Source organism: Bos indicus x Bos taurus, chromosome 29, assembly GCF_003369695.1.
Source record: "Bos indicus x Bos taurus breed Angus x Brahman F1 hybrid chromosome 29, Bos_hybrid_MaternalHap_v2.0, whole genome shotgun sequence".
Classification (NCBI taxonomy): domain Eukaryota; kingdom Metazoa; phylum Chordata; class Mammalia; order Artiodactyla; family Bovidae; genus Bos; species Bos indicus x Bos taurus.
The window spans coordinates 9,631,045-9,637,340 of record NC_040104.1 but is presented as its reverse complement, the minus strand read 5'-3'; the positions used below and the strand labels follow the sequence as shown (position 1 = coordinate 9,637,340).

The window sequence follows — 6,296 nt, the reverse complement described above, 5'->3', positions numbered from 1 at the left end:
ATATAGACTTCCCTGGTGGCTCAGTGGTAAAGAATCTGCCTGTAATGCAGGAGACATAAGAGATGCAGGTTCAATCTCCAGGTCGGGAAGATCCCCTGGAGAAGGGCATGGCAACCCACTCCAGTGTTGTTGCCTGGAGAATCCCATGGAGAGGGGAGACTGCTGGTCCATAGGGTCTCAAAGAATCAGAAACGACTGAAGCAACTATATATATATATATATATATAATATATATCAGCAGCAGCAGCGTACATATGTCAATGCTACTTTCTCAATCTGTCCTACCCTCTTCTTCCCCCACTGTGTCCATAGATGAATGGATAAAGAAAATGTTATACATATATATATATAATGGACTATTACTACTACTACTAAGTCACTTCAGTCGTGTCCGACTCTGTGCAACCCCATAGACGGCAGCCCACCAGGCTCCCCCATCCCTGGGATTGTCCAGGCAAGAACACTGGAGTGGGTTGCCATTTCCTTCTCCAATGCATGAAAGTGAAAAGTGAAAGTGAAGTTGCTCAGTTGTATCCGACTCTTAGCGACCCCATGGACTGCAGCCTACCAGGCTCCACCATCCATGGGATTTTCCAGGCAAGACTACTGGAGTGGGGTGCCATTGCCTTCTCCGGATGGACTATTAGTCAGCCATAAAAAGGAATGAATTTGAGTCAGTTTTAGTGAGGTGGATGAACCTAGTGCCTGTTATACAGAGTGAAGTAAGTCAGAAAGAGAAAAGCAAATATTATATGTTAATGCATACATATGGAATCCCTTAGATTTTTAATTTACCTCTTGCCTTCCTAAAGGTGTCATTGGTCAGAGGTCTGAAAATCTCAAGTGAGAGCAGCAAGTTTCAAAACTGCTTTCTTGGGTCTGTATGGTTAGCAAAGCCTTTCTCCAGCATGAGTTTTAATCCCATGGATTTTGCTGGATTACAAAAAGGTGATGGTTAGAAGGCCAGTTTGTATTTATGCAGCGAGTGCATCCCAAATTATTTTTATTTTTGTTTTATAATGTTTATTTTTGCTAATTGGTTGATTGGCTGTGTCTGTTTTTTTTTTTTTTTTTCAGCAGAAAATTCTCGAGAAACAAATGAAAAAGATTCCTACCTGACAAACTTTTAAGACTTCATATCACTGATGAGAAAGAGAAAAATATAAGGAAAAAACCCTTTCTATCTACAAAGTAGCAAGAAAATACACTAATACACTAAGGAAATACTAATTTCATTTACAACTCAATGTATAATATATGGGAACAGGCAATTCTACTAACAATTCAATATTTGGGGGGAGGTAGCTGAAAAGCTAACTTATCAATAAATTATTAATATTAATGGACAAGATAATTCAGAAACAGAAATACTGTGTAATTAGGATGTGGCTGGTTTATATATGGATCAGCACATAATGAACTCTAAATTTACCAAAATCAGAATAGAGTAGCATAGGTAACCAGTACCAACAGAAATACAGAAGTAGATACCAATACATCTGTAAACTTAGTACATGCTAGTTTCGACAACAAAAGTCATTGGCAAAGAGAAAGATTAAGTGCTCCTTGGAAATTCATTCATTGAAATTATAATGATGGGGACCTTTAAAGAGCAGATTTTTAAGTGCTTACTACTTTTTCTTTGCAATTTTCTCATTTTTTTAAACAATAAACATATGTAAAATATTATGAAGTTATCAAAATCGTGGGGAAAATAACAGGATAAACAGAATTCAAAATGTATATACATTTAATAAAATCACTACAAATTAAATTTATATTTCAAATGCTCTGGTTAATTAGTATATGAAAGTTGTTCAAATTTAATAGTAGTTTAAGTCAAATCCAGTGTGAAATATTTGCTTGCATTTTTAAAACAGCAGGTTCAGGCCGGGGCGATCAGCCCTCAGGAAAGTGGATGGGTCCGAGACTGCCCCGTGTGATCCCGTGGGCCCGCGTGTCCCCGCGCTGAGCTGTCATCACCGCCGCGCACCTGAGCCCGCGCCCTCACCCCTCCAGCCCTTGCCGCGAGAAGACGCGCTGGGGCTGGCGACCCGGGGGGAACCGTACCCGCGTCCCTCTGCTGCCGCCATGCAGACGCGGCCCCCCAGGGACTCCGGCGGATGCGGCGCCCTCAGAGCCTTTTGTGTGTCCAGCTGGTGGCGCGTTGGTTTGGAAGATGACACCCAACGGAGACAGACTTCTTCTCATTGTTCATTTGCTCAGTCGTGTCCGTCTCTCTGCCATCTTATTGACTGCAGCATGCCAGGCTTCCCTGTTTTCCCGGAGCTTGCTCAAACTCATGTCCATTGTGTTCATGATGCCATCTGACCGTCTCATCCTGTGTCAACCACTTCTCCTCCTGCTAGTGGCTGGAAAAGTATGGCATAAGTCGGATGTCTGTGTCTGCTTCCCCTAGGTCAAGAAATTATCTCCTTAAAAGGCAACATACTATGCATGCTATGAATTGTATCTGCTTGGTCAGTGATAAAGGAAGTAGGAATAGCAACACAGCAGCTGGATGCATGGTTGGGCAAGCACCACCACCAACTCCTCTCCACCCACCGACCAGGTTCAAACTCCTTAGAAGGGTTTCCTCTTTCTCCTCCCTCTCCCCCTCCGTTGACTGGAGGGCCTCTGGTCCCTCTCCCCACCCCAGAACTACCCTCAACCTCTCACCTGAACAGCTACAGCCACCTTGGTAAGAAAAAGTGAATGAGAAGCTTCTTTTTTTAAATTGGAAAACCATTCCAGAGGACCAGGTTCATAGCAAAACCAACATCTGGACCTTGGCACCAGGCAACAGCATCAGTACCAAATCGACACAGGGACCACCCAGAAGCTGTTTGGGCAGCAAGAAAATACCACCAAGTCTTCCTCTTCTAGGAGAGGAAGGCTTTAAAATTGTCCTTCAGGAAGGCCAGAGAAGAGATTACTATCTTGGATGCAAAACAGAGCATGAACATTGGGATATTTCTTAAGTTATTTAAGAATTCTCCTTGGTCCATTGAAGAAGACATTCACCAAGGAAAGAGTGAGCATGATGGACCAGAGGCATTGTGAGAATTTCTTAAGCTTTTGCCAGAGTCAGAAGATATGAAGAAATTAAAAGCATTAAGTAGAGACATGGCCAAGCTGTCCTGGGAAGATCCCTTAATTCAGATGCCAAACTACTCACTGCGGATTGAAGTCATGGTGCTAAATTAGAATTTTTGCCTTCTTCTTGTCTATACACAGACATGATGCTTCTCAAAACTGCTACAAAAGAGCTGATGTGTGTGAGGAACTACATTCGATATTATTAATATACTTGGTGCTGCAAGAAGGGAATATCATGATTGCAGAGGGGGCATGCTAGCAATGCAGTGTGATTTAAACTGTCTTCTTTGCTCAACTTGGCAGACAATGCAAATAAACCTATGGTGAATCTCCTGCGTTGTTGCACGGGAAGCCCAAAAGGAAGATGCCGTGCTTCTGAACTTTTCTGAAAAGTTTCATCGTGTTCTCAAGGATGCTAGATTATCTCTGGAAAATACGAAGGCAGGGTGCACTCTCTCTTTTTTAAAAATACAATTTTATTTATTTATGGCTGTGCTGGGTCTTCCTTGCTGCACGCAGGGTTTCTCTACTTGCAGGAAGAGGGGGCTACTCTCTAGCTTTTCAATCCCGTGGCTTCTCTTGCTGCGGATCTCTGGGGTCTAGGGCGCTGGGGCTTCGGGAATTGCAGCAAGTGGGCTCAGTAGTTGTGACCCACGGGCTTAGCTGCTTCCTGGCTTTTGGGATCAAGACGAGATCTCTAAAGAACATCCAGCGGGGTGGTGGGTGGGTGTCAGTGGACGAAGATTTTCTTCTTTCAATGTGCCCTGGAAAAGCTGGGGCGCTGGAAGCAAGGGCTCGAAGACAAGCCGCAATGCCTTCACGGACTTCTTTTGTGAAGACAAAGACACCGCGCAACTGGACAAATGCCTCCAGATAGTCAGTGACTTTGTGTCAGATTCAACGAAGCGGTGAAGGACAACCGAGACCACGAGGCGCAGGAGCTGAAGTAGCGGCTGGGGAGCTGGGGATCTGGCTGGAGCAGCAGAGAATGACTCTGGGCTGTTGACGGAGAGGAGCGCGAAGGACCCGCCCGCTTTCCTCCACCCCACCACCCCGCGCCCATTAGCCCTTCCTACCAGACCCTCAACGCCCGCCGCTCCAGCCTCTCCCTGGGCGCCTCGGACCCTGAGCTTCTAGTTTTCGCGGAGAGAGCTCCACTGGCAGCCCCGAGGAGGAGCTCAAGTTCAACAGCTCGGCCGGGAGCTACCCCCAGCGGGACCCGCCCAGCGGAGCCTGGAGAGCCTAGGGACCAGGACCCCAGCCCAGCGTTCAGACCTCTGGCCTCGGAGAGCCAGGAGGAAGCCCCCGAACCTGCCTTGGCTTGGCCGAGCCAGTCCCAGCTCTCCCCCCACCCCCGGCCAGAGGACCCTCCTCCGTCTTACCCGAGGTTCAGCGCAGTGGGCTCGAGTAGCGAGCCGGGGTCTGGGTCCCGAGCGGTACCCCCTACTCTCGCCGTCTGCTCTAAGGATTAGGGGGCATGAGCTGGTGACCGGACTGGCTCACTTCTACCGCCAGGCCCCCACGGCCCCGGAAGAGCCGGGCCCCTGACGGTGAATGACTTCAGCCCTGTAGAGCTGGCGTCTGTAGGGGGATGAGAGACTTAGTCTCCGAGCGCCTGAAAAGACAGCCTGACGCCCGTGCGGGCAGAGGTGCCCAGGGCGGGGGCGGGGGAATGGCGGGCCGGCCCCGAGGAGCCCAGGAGCGAGGGTCTGATATTTGAGGGCAGCAGTGACCCTGAGAACCAAGATCCTGGCTCTCGGTTCTAAGTCTCAGACACCACTGACTGCTCGCTGCCCCTGGACTGAGAGGAGGGAACCGACTCCAGACCCGAAGCGGGGGATCCGCAGGATCAGGGCGATGGGGGAGGGCTCCGTGTCCTCCGGAGCCAGGGAGACCGGAGGCAGCCAGGTCTCCTCTAACCACACCTGCATCCCACCTGGGGAGGCTCCCACTGCAGCCGAGAGCCCGGCTGGCTGCCACGGGGACCTGCCCAAGGACAGGCCGGCCAGAGGGAAGGAGGTGATGGCCCCCCGAAGAGGAACTCCCTCAAAGAGGCGTCGGCGTCTGCTGCGGCTTCCGCGGTCACTGTTGCCCAGAGCGTCGCGGGGCCCGGGCTGGCGCTGATGTGCTGGGAGAGCGAGAGCGGGTGCGCTCCCCTCCACAACCTCCTCCCCCTGCTCTTCCCGCTGCAGAGGGCTCCCTTCGCAAGGGCTGGCGGCTGGGACCCGCCCGCGCCCCTGTTGAGCCGCAGGTGGTGAGGGGGCCTCCGACAAACTTCCGAGGAGGCCCTGGACAGCGGCCTGGCGGGGAGGGAGCCCCGCGCGCCACCCAGGACACCTTCAGGAAGCTCGGCTCCAAACTCCGCGCCCCCTGCCCCCTTCCCCTGCCGGCAACGTCAGGCGGCAGAAGTGCGGGGTGAGGGGTGAGGAGTCGGGGGGCAGGGTGAGGGGGGCGTTCTCGGGCCGGCCGTGTCCTCAGGTTCGCTCGCAACACCAGAGGACCAACTCTCACCACTGTGGGCAGAGCCCCCGGCCTCAGCCAGACCGTGTCTCAGCGGCAGCTGAGGGTGAAGGGTGGCCCAGAGACTCCACTCCCCAAGGAAAGTGGCGTCTTCATTCCCCAGTAGGGGCTGGAGTCGGCCTGGGGCCCCGGTGCTGCACAGAGATCCCGGGAAAGGACCGATAGACCGATAGAGATAGACCGAGGAAAAGGCCTCCCTTCCGTTGAAGGACGCCAGTCCAGCGGACCTGGGGAAGGGGCTCCATCCCTTACGGAAGCAAAGAGCATCCGCCCTCCGCTCTGGCCTCCAGGACAGACTTCTGAGAATGGCCGACCCGCCCCTCCTTCCCGCTCATGGCTGTTCCGCTTAAAGTCATCCTCTGGGGTCACCCGCAGATGCTCCTGTCACAGAAGGTGACAGTCTCTGGAAGAATGCTGGAGCTTCTGGAATTTACACGTGCTGCATTTTGATGGAAGGTCATCAGAGAGGTTTCAGTGAGCACATCTTTCCCCTTCTGTGTTTTCTCATTTGTTGTTGCTGTTCAGTTGCTAAGTTGTGTTCAGCTCTTTTCTACCCCATGGACTACATGCAGTACACCAGGCTTCCCTGTCCTTCACTATCTCCCGCAGTTTGCTCAGACTTATGTCCATTGAGTCGGTGATGTCATCCAGCCATCTCATCCCCTGTCTCCCCCTCT

At 51.3% G+C, this 6,296-nt stretch overlaps 1 pseudogene; it reads left to right on the top strand.

Annotated features, from left to right (window-relative positions):
• The first annotated feature begins 2,310 nt into the window (after positions 1–2,310).
• LOC113886437 lies at positions 2,311–5,478 on the top strand (annotated as a pseudogene).
• The last annotated feature ends 818 nt before the right edge of the window (positions 5,479–6,296 follow it).